Source organism: Morone saxatilis, unplaced genomic scaffold (assembly GCF_004916995.1).
Source record: "Morone saxatilis isolate NCDOM2014 unplaced genomic scaffold, NCSU_SB_2.0 Contig5, whole genome shotgun sequence".
In the NCBI taxonomy this organism is placed as follows: Eukaryota; Metazoa; Chordata; class Actinopteri; family Moronidae; genus Morone; species Morone saxatilis.
Window position 1 is genome coordinate 5044051 of NW_023340095.1, and position 15355 is coordinate 5059405.

General features: G+C 40.2%; 1 protein-coding gene across 4 annotated transcripts in view; it reads right to left on the reverse strand.

Moving 5' to 3' along the window:
- The window catches only part of LOC118339540 (poly(rC)-binding protein 3), a 61136-nt gene extending 53337 nt beyond the window's left edge, over positions 1 to 7799 (reverse strand). For all 4 annotated transcript variants that reach the window (XM_035677233.1, XM_035677231.1, XM_035677232.1 and 1 more), the window contains exon 1: positions 7521 to 7799. The gene's annotated coding sequence lies outside the window, so the exon portion shown is untranslated. The remainder of the gene's footprint in view (positions 1 to 7520) is intronic.
- Positions 7800 to 15355: the final 7556 nt, after the last annotated feature.

Genomic DNA, 15355 nt, shown 5'->3' on the forward strand with positions numbered 1-15355 from the left:
CTTCCTATGGCTGGCTTTTGACTTCGCCTTCCAGAGTGACCATTTGTAACCCTTTTGATTTCCAAACGGGTTGGACAACACAGTTTACGAATTAGGTCAGAACCAGCATAACCCGACCCTTAGACTTATTACAAACTATTAAAAAAGGAAAAAGGAGTATTCAGATAATCTTCCCCCCCTCCCCAGGCGGCCTAAAGGACAGTGAGATTAAAGACTACACTGATAAGGAACCCCATTGTTGACTCAGGCTCAGAGTACTCGCATTCATCATTTAGTCCAGATTATGGAAGCCATGTCAGAGGAACAATGGTAATTAATGGATAAATAAATAATACCAAAATGTCATATATACAAAATGATATACATGCTACACCATCTGGGTGTATAAAGGTCAAACATGTAGAGATATAAAAAAAAAAAAACGATCTACAGGGGCCCCATGTCTTATTTTGCCTGCAGGATGGTGCAGACAGATTTGCTACATTGTTGCAGGATGGAATCTCTGCAGGGATTGTTGGGAGTGGTTGGAAATTCTGAGTGCGCAGGTGGTTGCAGGATTTAAAAAACAGTCCCACGCAGACCTTTAAATAATTAATGACATTACATGTTGCAGACACAACTAAGGTGTGCAAGCAGCTTCTCCATTTTCAGCTGTCACACGGAAAAGTTTAAAGTTAAACTAAAAGATTTTGGTTTGAGAGATTTTGCTCATAAAATTTTTGAAAAATAAAACCGAAGTAGAATAATTCATGGCATGGGTTGAAAATTGAACCCATATAGTCCAAGGTCAAAGCTAGTGTTTCATATCTGCTCGAGCACTACCTGAACTCTGTCAGCTTTTCTTTCCATTGTGCTTATCAAATGTCAAACTACTGCCTGATTCTTGTGACGCATCTTTCCTCTCTTGTAAGAAAACTCAATTAATTTGACTTGGTTTCCATGACACACATCTCAAAGATCATGCTGTTTTCACAGGATTCATGGGAAACTGTCACACCTTTCCTGTTATTTTAACCCGGCAAAAAAAACATCTCTGCACAGTCGACTGCTCTCCAATAGGAAAAATAACAGTAATGTGGACCTCTAGTTGAACTTTTGACCTCTGATTTAACTTGATGACATCAAAACCAAAACAAGATCACAGATTGTAAATGGAGCCAATATACAAATTCTTCAACACATGTCAAATTGGATCCCAGCCAGAGTCATAAATGAGCACATTTCTCTAATCTAATAAAAAACAACAACATAAGGCTAACTCTGCCACAGCACTCCTCCATGGGCATGTGCATAGTTCTTTGATCACTACAGCTCTCTTAAGTCCAGGCCAACAATAATATTTTCTCTCCATATCACCACTTGAGCTGGTTCTCCAACCCCCCCCCTGTATTAGTGAGTATAAAAATAGCACTAACACAGGGGGCAGAGGGGCTGCCTATTTATGACCATGCTTCACCACCCAGAGTGATGCTAGGAAAGCAGCAGGGAAGGCTAAAGCTCTATTCCTGCTCCACCTTTCCCTTCTTAACCCACAGCCTCTTCCATTTTTTTCCCCCTCTCTAGCTTAAATTACATCATTGCACAGAAGACAAAAAGGCCCCCAGGTCATAATTCTCCCCAATAGCTTCAACTTCTAAAAGGTGCCAGGTTCAATTTCAGCCTACGGCAATGCCTCACACCCCCAATCCTCATATTCTGTTGTGAATTATGACACAGGATAGATTGTTTTTTAAGTTTACAGCCCAGCTCAGTGACAGAGAACTGCTTACCAATCAAGTGAGTGTGAAGGAGGGAGCGAGAGGTAAAGAACAGTCAATGGAAGCAGGGATACCCAATGGATTCGCTGTACAGCTTGCCATGTCGGTGTCGGATCAGCTGTATGTTGACCCTGTGTTTGACATCCATACATGCACATATTCTCTGCAAATTCAACAGTCATTGAGTTTAACTGGATTTTTTTTTTAAAACAACACACTGTTTTGTTGAGACTGTAATGCGTGCCACAGCTTGTCAAACTTAGCAAAGCGGTGGAAACAAACTACATTCCTGAGCATGGTCTCTGCCCAACATGGAGCTCTACTCTGCTGTGATCCATTGTTTCTACTTGTAATGAAAGCATTCACCTAGCAGGTCTACAAAAAAGGAAATGCAAATTAGTGACCATCAGTCCAGCAATCTTCAGCAAAGGGAGTGGAGTTAGATGATTGTGCACTGGCAAAAGCAACAAGTGCAAGCATTGAGCTACTGTACAGTCACTGAGATGAACAGAGGCAGCAGCAGAAACATCTGGACAGGGTGGATTTCAAAGATTTGTTAATGTAGCCTATCAAGAAGAACAAAAGGTAACAAACTATTGTAATTCAAATAATTTGCTTTAATGCTGAACAGTCACGTAATACTAATCTGCTGTGCTACTGATGGTGTGATTGTTGAAGGTGGGTGGGACAGGAGAGCCTTTGACCTCAAACAGCCGGGGTTCCATGGAGGTCTTAATCCAAGCTGCAGGTGTCGGACCCATTTTAATTTCTCTTATGTTGCACATACTTCATAGCCCTAATATGCTGTGCTTCAACTCAGCTGGTCTGTTTTCATTAATTTAGGTGATCATATTTCATTATGTCAAAATAATTTGGAATAAAAACCAGACTATTATTATTTAAGAGGATCAATCTAAACTTACATTCTAATAACTGTCTAAAACAATAAGTAGGTAGAGATAAATACTAAATATTGTGTGAGCGTACACCCAGATTTATCTTTCGATGCTACGGACATGTTCAGCAATGTGTAGATCTGATCAGATTCTGGCTTTAAGTACTTTTATGTGTTAAACTATGTGAAATTGTGTACTTGCTTATATAATGGTCTAATTACTAAAAGCCTTGAGGAGGGGTAAACATAAAAGAAGATAGAGACAGCAGATAAAAGTGCAAAACCTAGTGCTATCAGTTACTCATAGAAAAGTCTGAGAGATGTCCAAAATATAATTGAAATGAAATAAGGCTAAAAAGGTCAAGCACCTGAAACAAAATATGCTAAATAAAATCTAAATGTGTCTTTGGTGTGCAGCATAGAACTTTAAATTAGCCCATTAAGGGAATAGTTTGAGTATTTTGAAGTGGGGTTGTATGTACTGATCCATGGTCTGTTTGTTATTTGACTATGAAGCAGATAGGGATCCCAGCACAGTTGGGATCTATCCACTGCTGTGGACAGGGGTTGCAAAAAAAAAAATATTTTATCCACATTCAAAAGCCAACCTCAAAAAAATCTTAATCCGTTTTAACTATATTAAGAATATCTTCACTGCTTTACCTTGCTTTCAGACAGGCTTTTTCTTTGGCATTAACTGTAAAACCTCCATATTCCTACTAGTGCTGTCAAAATGGGCCAGAAATATGGTCCATTATTCCTTTAAGGAAAAAACACATAAGTTTGATCTATTCGATTATCTGCTGTTGCACATTATGTCCGATAACCAATACTTAACATGCCACGCCATCTACCAAAAGACTTGACCCCCTCTGAAGGGCCGTGGTCAGCGTATCATTTCATGCTTCTGTATTGTTGGTAGCAATTATTGATGCTCTAGCTCAACCAAGTTCTGCTCAAGCACTCATCGCTCTCCTTTTAGTGACTTTGTACCTAATCCCAGTGTTTACACACTATTCAGTTCTGCTCGTTACAGTACTTTAGCTCAGCAGTTAGGGTTGGCTTCTCTCTCTCTGTCTTGCCCTCTGTTGTTTGGTGTCAAATGTTTAGCTATTCCTCCACCTCCTTCAAATAATAATGGCACATGTAATAAATGTGTTTTATTTTGCTGGGCTGGATGCAAGGCTTGAATTGAAAGCGGGTTCCATGCCATGGAAGCTGAATTGTTAGCTGCTGTAGTTATCGAGCTCCCAGCAGCCCTTGTAGCTCACACTATAATTTGGCACTACTGAATTGAATCCAGACCGGACTTTTTAGATTGTTCAGTGTGCAAATCACTGTCTCAGACGCTGAGTTTGATTGTGAACTTTCTGGCATTGTTACCACACAGTTATAGTGGATTTATTCGCTTGTGTCAGATTGACCATTCAGTGCAACGGCCTAGAACGCGTGAGACAGACAACAGTGGTAGTTTTACCCATAAACGATTATTCATTTTCGTATCGATTATTTTTTGCAGTTCGATTTAGAATATTGGTTGACAGCCGTTATTCCTAAGCAAAAGCCCAACTGTGTTGCGCACTCTTATTATGCCGCAGATCAGCTGTTTGGGTCGGACTTGTAGCGGTAAAGCCCACACGCCATCTTTAAATCTTTGGAAACAGAACATTGAAATTCAGTCTGACCTGGCAACCATCTAATCTGTGGTGTGATACAGTGCGTGGCACTGTTGGGTTTATTCGGAATATGGGAGTTCTATGGGTAGTGCAAAAAAAAAATGTAATCTGCCTGACTGTGAGGTAAAGCGGTGAAAATATTCTTAATATTGATATCAATATATGTTGTAACGGGTCCCCTAAGAACTTAAGAACTTAAGAACGGATGCCACTGTACAGTTAGTTTTCCATTATATTAACTCTAAAGTCGTCAGCCAGCAAACCAAACACAGTAATTCCTCTACAGCCCTTTTGTCTGCGTCCATTTGCCCTCCATCACTCAGTGACAGCTATCGAGGCGGCAGCCAGTCAGTGTCAGTGGCCTTGTTCACACTGAGCCAGTCCCTACCCCAGCAACTCCCGGCACACTCTGTGCCCTGAGCCAGGCCAGCGGGAGATCCGGAAAGGCTCGAAAGGGCCAAAGCACAAAGGGGCCAGCTGCTTGCAGAGCATTGGCTTTACATAGAAGGAAGCAGGGCTTACTGAATGTACTGGATGCATTACGTGATCCATCTTTTTATAGTGTGGTTATTCCAAATGGAAAATTAGCAGTGGAAACAGGAACACACTGAACGTTTTTTATAGAATATACAGTATGTATTCATTTATAGTTACTCATGATTCACTTGAATTATTCCAGACAAGTGGCTCATGATCCACCGGTGAGTCGTATGCCCTCTCCCCTCAGTGACATTATTTAAGAAACAAAAGCCTGTCTACTCACATTTCATATGCTGTCACTTCAACGCTTAATTTTTGTGCGTTGCTAAAATCAATTCTCAAACCATCACAACACCTAGTGCCCTACACTGACATCCGGGGCATTATGTGACGTGAAAGTGTAAAACTGCTCTGACACGGTGAGCCACACTCAGTGTCTGCATTACCTGCATTCAGCTCTGCTTAAGCTTAAAACAGTGGCTTATGAAGGCAAGCAAGAGTGTGCAAACACATCACGAGGCTCATAAATATCTCATTCTACAAGGGATTCTACGTATGCATTCTTATGAGAGCTTACACTGAAAGAGGAGACGTGCAGTAAGTGCATTAAATATGGCCGCATAAGAGCTGCAGGGCTGGAAAGAAAACAAGCAAGGCCAATTTATTTCCTTTCATAGTTCTTTAGTTCTCTCATTGTTTTATGTCTGACAAGCCTTTACTATGTTTAAAGAAATTAGTCAATTTCAGAAGATGGTTAAAAATGACATTATTTAGGGAAGAAGGGTCAGTGGGAATAAGCCATCCTCAAAAACTAAGAAATAGCATCTGTCATGAAAATGGAACATAATACACAAAATGCAGCTGAGTGCTTGACGTAAGAAATGTTCTACCAAGTTTGCTTTTATTGATATTTTCTTTTTCACCTTCATTTGTATTTTCTGTTCAGTGAGCGATATAACTTTGTATCCAGCCTGGACTCAGTTAAGGTTTCGAGGCCTCCTATCAACATGCTTTTGTGGTGAAACATGAAAAAGAGAATTAATAGGTGGAGGATGAGCAGTTGTGACTTTGCTTTTGCATTTGGCCTAGAGCCAGCTGAGGGGTAGTGCTGACAAACACGTGCATGTTTCTTCAACAAGCGAAGACACCCAATTTACACGTCCTAATAAACTAACAACCCAACACCTGAACAGTTGAATATGTGAATGTTGCCAACAACATTATAAATCTGCTGACAGGTTTATGGTGAAAAGCATCATAAATATGCTAAATCAAAGTGACGTAGAGAATTAAAGTTTAAGTGTCAAGGATTTTCATCTTCTGCACAAACTATCACAATAAAAGCCTTCCAGTGAAAGCTGCTGTCCCTCGAGGCAGCCCTATTGGGAAGACCCTCGTTCTCAAGAGGCTTTGTCACAGATGCTCTTTTTGTCTAAATTAGAAAGTGATCATCACAGAAAGAAAGGTCAAACTGTGTGATAGAGAGAGACAGTTTTTTTAAAGTTAAAAGTCACAGGCAAAAATGTAAACTTAAACAAGGCAGGATATCAGATCTGTGATTGGATTATAACAAGTTGTTGTGTAAATATATCTAAAGACTTAAATCATCAAGAATAGTCATGGTTTTACAGATAATTGTTGGCTGTTTACAAATGTAAATATGATAAAATGAGTGATTTAAAAACCTGATAGTCATCACATTTGCTCTTCAGACATATTTAAACACCCACCTCCTCACAAGAACCCTCCGAAGAAACAAAACACCACATCAGGAGAAGCATTTCCTCAGCTGTTGACATTGTTGTAAGGTCCAATTTTCAGATATGATAGAGTGGCTTTAAAAACTCTGGGCTGCTAGTATTGATGTCTAAAGCACTTTAGCAGTATCTCTGTCTCCCTCACATATACACACATGCACACACATACACACACTCCACTTCCCCTTCCTGGTAAAGTGCAGGATGTGCGGATGGAGAACTAAGCAGTTTTTTTTCCCTCCTCTGCTGTTGCCAGGAATGCTTTATGGGCCATGTTAATATTGGAGTTCTCCTGCTGGAAAGATTGCTCAATTCAATCAAGCGAGTCACTGCCTTGTAAAGTCATTACACTTTGTGCAATGTCATGCGTTCTGTAGCCAGTGGACAGTCCTGTGTTCTGTCCCGGCATTAGGGAAGTGGCCTAACGAAAGCACGTGTGCCTGGCACGTCAGCACCTATAAATAGCCATCACCAACTAACGTAAACACTTTTGAAAAATCAATTAGAGATGCATTTTCCATAACCAAAATACAGCATGTTGTCCTTGTCAACTTGCTCCGGGCAGACTTAAAAATAAAAAGACTCACTTTCATATCGAATTTGCACATACTGAGAGCTGGAGGGTATGAGATTGCAAAAGAAACGAGGAGAGAAGATGAAGAGATTGTGGGGCAGAGAGGGAGGGGGAAGTTGATATCAGGGCAGAATATCAGAAGAAGAAGAAAAATACAGTGACCTCACTGATATCATCTCCTGCAACTGTGTCACTTTTCTGAGAGGGACAGAAGTGCTGCAGGGAAAACTTAAAATATGCATAGAGGAAAGATGGAGAGGCCAGAGAGAACGGGAGACCAAGTGAGTGGAAAGAAAACAAAAACAAGAGCAGAAGAAGAGGAGAGGAGAGGGAAGTACTTTTTAAAGGCTCAGTGCAGGCTGAAATAAGCGTGAGTCTTACCTGCTCAGAGGTTATGGTTGGTGGGACGGAGAAGTGAGGAGAGTCAAAGGGTCCCGGGGTGGTCTGGGTGGTAGGGGGTCTCGGTCTGGCTCGAAGCAGGGCTGGAGGGTGGTCCAGGAGAGGGGAGGAAGGATGGAGTGACAGGGAGCAGGGAGACGGGGAGGCTAAAGGGGGGAGAAGAAACGCTGCTTGCCTCTCCCTCCCTTACTCTCTCTCTCTTTATCTCTTTTCTCCCTCCAACATACACACACACACGCGCTCGGAGGCAGACACCAAAACCCCGAGTCACTCAGATAATAGGCAGAGAAAGAGTCTTTACATTTACACGCTCTGCCACAGGGGGAGGATGGGGTGAGCTCTCCTCCCACTCTCCTCTAGGCAGCCAATGGGAGAAGGCACAGAGGTGTCCAGGCAGCCAATGAAAGTGGAGGCAGCCGGTGCCTTGCCCCAGCCAATAAGTGCAATAGCTCATATCCAGTTGAAATAATTACAATATGGAAGGAGTCATGAAAAGCTTCCCTTTTTGAAGGACAGACCAAGCATTGCACTCGAGCCAGTGAGTGTGATTTAGGGCTGCAACAGACATTAGAGTGATTAGATTGTGGGCCACTTAACCCAGCACAATATCACTGCCGCCAGACAGGAAAAGAGGCTTCAGTCAGCTGGAGTTTGAGAATTACTCATGTATGGTCAAATGAGGCACACAGGCACAAAAGCAGGCACACATGATGACACATGCATGCATGTGTTCACATTCACAGGCTCTCTCACACACACACCCACATAATCAATTCCCTTCTGTCACGTACAGTACATTTACACTCCGCATTTTCCTACAGCGCTCATCAACAACACTGAGCAGAGAATAAGAACAAAGTGTGAAATTTCATCAGGCGTCTTTGCTCGTGTGTTCACTAAGGAGCATACTTCACTTCCACAGGTCTCATTTTATCCCCCCCTCCCCCTCCCGCTCAATCGATGGCTCTGGCAAGCACCCAGCTTGATAAATGATCAATGGTGAACTGTCAGGTTGAGGAATGAAAGGCACATCACCATTCCACTCTTCATTCTGCACCAGGGAAGTGAAGGAAACACCAGTTATAATGTTACATCAAAAACAGTGCAAAGAAGCAGTACTTTTCCGTTGTTCTTTCTGTCAGCAAACACTGCTCGGCGACTTGCTGAAAGGTAGATTTTCTGAGGGATGGAGGGAATTCTCAGGGGCAGCCAGCTGTGGGGGATGCAGGGTTTTTATGTATTGCTGTGAAACTCTGGGGTTTCTTCGTGATGTTCACAGGCTCCAACAATAACTTGGCTTCACTGAGTCCCCAAGGAAAATGACCCACCTATTTCTGCACCGCTGTTCACAGCGGTTGAGGGCTAGTGTCTCTCCCAGTATGCACTGGAAAGGAGGCAGGCGAAAACCCTGAACGGCTGGGAGTCAATCTCAGGATTAACACACACAGACAAACAAAATCGCACTCACATTCACACATGTGGGCACCTGAGTGTTTCCAGTTCACCTAACCTGCATGCATTTGAGATGTCAGTAGAAACCCATGCAGACAAGCCAGTGGGATTCCAGGGAAAACTAGTAACTGGAAGGGTTCTTGGAGAGTGCAGACCCCCGTCAAGGAATATAGTCTAATCTTCTATGATATGCAAATCTGTGCGCAACCACTATTACAATTTACCTACCTTGCAATGTTAAAGAAAGTGAAAAATAATTTGTATCGACACCGTGATTCAGTTTTTCCTTGGCCCATGCCCCCATTCCTCTTCCACCAAGTTTCATGAAAGTCGGGCCAGTAGTTTCTCCACAAGGCACAAAAGAAAGTTACATTTTTGTTTATGTCAACATCCATGGTCAAACTTTAATCTGAATAGGCTGGTATCATAGTATCTTATGCAGTTTCTTTCTTTCTTCATAAGAAACTATAAGTCTACGACTGCAACAATTACCTTTTTAAATGCAATTACAATTTCCTGAAGCCCAAGGTCACATCAGCAAATTGCTTGTTTAGTCCAACCAGCCATCAAAAACCTGAGGATATTCAGGTAGAAGAGCAGTTAATCCTTATAACAGAGATGCTTGAACCAGAGGCCATTTACTACGTTTGTTTAAAAAATTACTTAAACAATCAATTGATAATCAAATTATATCAGTTGATCAACTAATTATTTCAGTTCTAATCAATTGACAAATCTCTCATAGCATGAAGTGTAGTTTATATTTCAGTGCATATTTAACTTTGTGCTGCTGCATTAAGTTCAAACTTCTTTACATTGAAGTGACTCAGCCAATTGTTCTGACTTGAACAATGTAAAAATTGCTATCAGATTTATGTAGTGTGGTAAAGTAACCGTACTGGTTAAAAGTCCAGAAGATTGTTTGTTCTAATTTTGGACTGACATAAAATGCATCCCTTATGTTCAACATAGATTTAATAATTGGGTTTGATTATGTCAGATTATTTCATTCCACTATCCTAAATATTGGAATACAAAAACATTGTATGCAGCGTATACTTCCCCATCACCATCTGTGAAAAATTTTGAAGAAATTGAATAAGGTTATTAGGTGAAATATGTTATTTCTCCATCAAGATGAAACTGTTGCGGGGTCTACAGATTATGGCATTACTCCCCTTTGAATGATCTTTTGCAGGGGCCTTGAAAATCAATGAGGCTGTCAATACGTGAGTGCATTATAACATGGTCGGATATGCACAGCACAAGTGTTGCATCAAACTGTCAGTTTAGCGGAGAGTAAAGTCGAGAAGTTTGTATTTTCTCTGAAATCGATATCACCAGACAGGGGGTGCATGACAGGAAATATCCCCCGTCAGTCTGGAAATATCCTTACTAGAGTCTTACTTGTTTAATGGCATCTAAGATTGGATATAGTTAAGTACATGCTTGATTCCTAATCAGAAAAATAATTTCACGGATATTTATAATATTTGACATGATTTTCTCCTTCTTCATATGCACAAGTTTGTATCTCAACAACACAATGATTGTGAATTATCTTGTGAATGTGCCGACACTGTGCATTACAATATCTCTGGATAAATCCAATCAGTATGGAACCTACAGCGGAGCAGTCTATAGCAATAACAGGACAGAAGGGTCACCAATTCCAAAGGCAACTCTGTAATTTACACTAGCATAGATTTACAGAACAGGGCTGATACGAGCCTCCGTCTGCGTGTGAGTGGGAGAGGAAGAGACATAAAAAATTCATTAGAAGATGGAAGGAGATGTCACATCGAATATGTAGCCAGCTGCAGTGATGACCACGGGTAGTGAGCTGTGTAAGGTTGTTGAGGTAGCCGTGAACCCCCTCTGTAGACCTGACCCAGGGGAATTCTAAATGACACGACCACGGAGGTCTCATCATAGAGGAGATGCAAAAAAAAAAAAACGGAAGCGTGATAAATGTCAACAGATATTTGTTTTCAGTGGTTATTTGGTAGTTGATCATAAAATGTCTAACAAATATTGGCTTTAGGATTTCTTTATTGATGAAACATAACAAGCTATATATCCAAGGAGCTGTTATGTTTTGGCTCAGAATTTTGCCAAGAGCTGAAGAATTATTTTTCCTCTCTGCTACTAAGTAACATTTTCATCCAGAAAAATACATAAAATATGCATTAAACCAAATGCACAGGCACAGATTGCATTAATTAAATTGTGCCAAGTATGGGAAAGGCAATCAGTAATAGAAATGGTATTGGCCAGTAGGGTAACTCATAATCTTTTTACATAGAAGAATAGGATCAACTCTGTCATAGACTAATACACAGTACAATGTAGAAAACGCCACATCCCTGGAAAATGTTTGACAGGAAGCTGCTGTACCTTGACTTTGAATTATACCTCCCTGAAGTCAAATTCAAATGGAAAGGTGATAAAAGGCACTGGAGCAACATACCTGGGTCAGTGTAAAGGAGAGAGCAAGTATGATGAAGTGGTCAAAGCCTATCTTCACAATGCCAGGAATATCCACTCTAGATAACATCCTCCTCATCAAATATTTAAAGACAGGAGGGAAAAAAATAGACTTAAATGCCAGAAGATTCACAAGGGGATTTAAAGACTGGGAGACTGTTACTCATTATCTATCTAAATGTCAGTGAAATGTGAAAGCCTTGCAGTAGGCCTTAAGTACTTCAGACACTACACAAATGTTGCTTTAGGCCTCCTTATTACCCTTTCATTTGATGGGGAAACATGTTGGTATAGTTGGAGGCAGAATGCATTAAAATGGTGATACTTGAAGATGTTTGCTAATTATTCATGGCAAGAGGTCTTGTTATACACATATATTTTCCTGTGCGTGTGTATATATGCTATGTTAGTATTCCACTAAAATAAGGTTGCTCTTCTCTCAGATAAAATGCATTAGAAGGTCACGAAACCAATTGGCTCTGTAACTACGCTGTATCCTAGCAGTGCAGTGCTAGGATATTGTTAGATTTGGGTTAATGTGACAGCGAGTCACCAGCGTCGAATAAACACAGACCAGAGATCTGACAACAGTGGCTTTTCGCTTCCGCCCCAAACGTAATTAAGTCCCCCAATATCTGGTTGTCACCTTGTTGTATCATTACCGTAGCTGGATCATTTCACTGTACTTAGTTATTACTTAGCACCCACTAAATATAGCTTTCCCCAGGCAGCCAGTGTGATAGCACTTAGCAGCAAAGCCAGCTGCGGGTTATTACATCCAAACCACCCCCAACCCACTCTAACCTCACTCAGTCAAGAAGACTTAAATGGATAATACGCCACTCAGTAAGTTGTTTTTCCTGAAGATTTATTCAAACAAGGACATCGAGGAATTGGACGGGAGTTATGATGCTAGTTTATTTTTTCATTCAAGCGGGGACACTACCACGACACTGAGCCTCCCCAGTCAATTAATATAAGCCTTCTAGCTCTCATAAGGCTGCTCAGTGGTTTGAGATGCTTAAGAGGCAGATTTTGATGAAATCGAGTGGGAAGTGACTGTATTTACTGATTATTTTTAGGGATGCTTGCTTTTTATTACGGGGTGGGTGCATACGCTACGCTTGATTCTCAAATGACATGCCAGTAAAGATGATGACTTGAGGCTCCCAATATTTAATACCAACTTTGACATGAGTTTATTGAAATGTAAAACTTGAAAGAAACTAACCCCAGAAAACTTTTGACAATTTTCACGTTCTTCTGTATTAGTAGTACGGGCTTGTATGGAGGACAAATTACACAGTATAACAAAGTTAACTTTTAAAAGCAAGTTAATACAGAATTAGTTACACTTTTACGGGCCCTAAGCATCTTGTCCGGCTAAATAGTGTGTATGACAGTACTTTCTGTTACTGTGGATACAGAACATAATTAAAAAATTTACGATAATATCAATATACTGAGCTCAGAAAACAATGGTTGCACAAATTATAACCCTAGGTCTATCAAGACGATCTACAGTATAGGCTTGCCTACTGAGAGCTGTAGTAGTGCACATGTTTTTTTTGTTTTCTGCTGTAAGGTTGGGCATTTTAGTGTGGGGCCTTATGGAGATTGCCTTAAGTGGCTGTTAGAGGAACTGCAGTTTTTGGCACTTCCCTGTTGGCTTAATTTGCCAGTGTTAATTAGCCAATGTTAGTATGTAACATGGTAACCTAACATGATGTTCCTAACCCCATAACCCTAACCCTAAACTGGGGAATCTTTGTCATGTTCCCATTACGTGCCATATAAATCTGGGGAACGTAGGAATGACCCCATGATGAACATGGGAAACGTGCTAAACATCAGCATGTTATTACAGTCTTTCATGCTGCCATGCGAGCATTAACATTTAGCTTAATGCAGTGTACAAATTCAGCCTCACAGATCCACTAGCAGCTACTGGCTATAGACTTTCTGTCTTGTTAGCAAATGTGACCATAGCCAAAAGTGTCCGAGTTGTGATGACATGATGATCTGATCAGTTTTTTACTATTCACAGTAATTTACCCATGGAACGCATCTGTTTAATTATTACTTTTTCTTTGCAAATGAAACCGCTTCTTCAGCAGAATATAGTCTGAAAACAGTTTGGGACAATTTTATTTTATGTTTATTTTTATATATGTGCTCCTGGTTGCATTTAGAATGACAAAAACTTAATAACTCACACCGCTGCTCTTCATAGTTTCCTGTTGTCAGAGCAACTTTTTTGAGTTTGCAACTGCAAACTTACCTGTAGCTGCTTTTTCTTTTTTAGCATTTGATATTCACTGTTTACCTTACTCTATTTTTGTCATTTGGGTGTGTTAAAATAACACAACAGAATAAACCATGCTGTGCAGGTGCTACAGTATAACTCATAACTTCTATAACTCAACATAAACACATTCTCCACAGTCCCATGGTGCATGTGCTATAAGACTTAATTAATACAGAAATAATTGTTCTCTGCTTTTTGTTGCTAGTGGCCTTAATTTCTTGTACAGAAAATGCAGTAGCATTACAACATAAATTAATCATAAAGTAAACATATCTTTCTAGTGTAAAATAAGTACTGATACTCCATTGTGCCACTACCAGTCGCCATAGCAAAGCAGTAATACATTTTATGCTAAGCTAAGCTAACCGTCTGCTCGCTATACAGCTATATTTAATATCAATGTTACTCTTGGTAAGAGAAAGAAGAAAGCAAATAAGTGTATTTCCCCAAACTGTGAACAGTTCTTTTGAAGAAGCACAACACTGTTTATGTGCTTTCAGTATGTTTTCTCCATAAAGACATAATCTATACCCAATGTAGATGTAGAAGAATGCCTGCTTCATAATGGCTGACCATGTGTACTTGAAATACAGTAGATCAGTGTTAAATACCACCTGAATGTCTCTCTCGATGGTGGGCATATAATTTTAAAGTGACTACCAAATTAGGCCAACTTTGAATAATTCAAATTAATCTTCTTAATCAAATATTATCTTGAAACGCCTCCTAACTTTAAAGAAGAGATTTAAGGGGATTTCATAAGCCATCGCCAATGACTGGTGACCTAATTCAGTTCTCTTTTAAAATCCACTTTACTTGTAGACCTACAGCCAATGTATTTATGATTGCCTGGTAATTTCTTTTTTTTTTTAAAGTCGACATATTCAGGCAGCCTAGGAATAATGTACTATTGTCCTAATTAGCTAATAATGCAACCCATCTCCCAACAATCATTTTACTTAAAGGTGTGTAACATTTGGGAGGAACTGAAGGCAGAGATGGAATATAATATTCATAGGTATGTTTTCATTAGTGTATAATCACTTGAGAATAATAACCACGTTCAGAATGTTTTTATCTATAGAGAGCAGTGCAGCTACATGGCTCGATGCCACTAAATCCTACACACTGGACCTTTAACTCCTAATCAAGACATCCATAGATTGTACATTAAGTGCTTCTCGAAATACTTTTCTTTTGTTTTAATATACCCATAAAATTGGCAGTTACCACTGCTATGGTTGTATTGTTATTTAAGGTCACCCAATTAACCTCCACAAGTGTTAGATGAACAATCCATCAATTCTCTAGTCATGATTTCATGATTAAACTGAACTGAGTTAACTTCCAGATGTAGATTAACTGTGAAGGTAAATAGCTGATGTATGACCAAGGTGTGTTGAGTGACACACTGACATTGATTTGTGGTCGACGCCAATGCCACCAACATCGAGTAGGACATAAAACTGCTGGTCAGGGCTGACTGAAACGTATCAAGGTCACGGTGCAGTCAGAGATCGGCAGGGTACAGTAAAGAATTGAACACACTGTACAGACCCATGTATAGTAC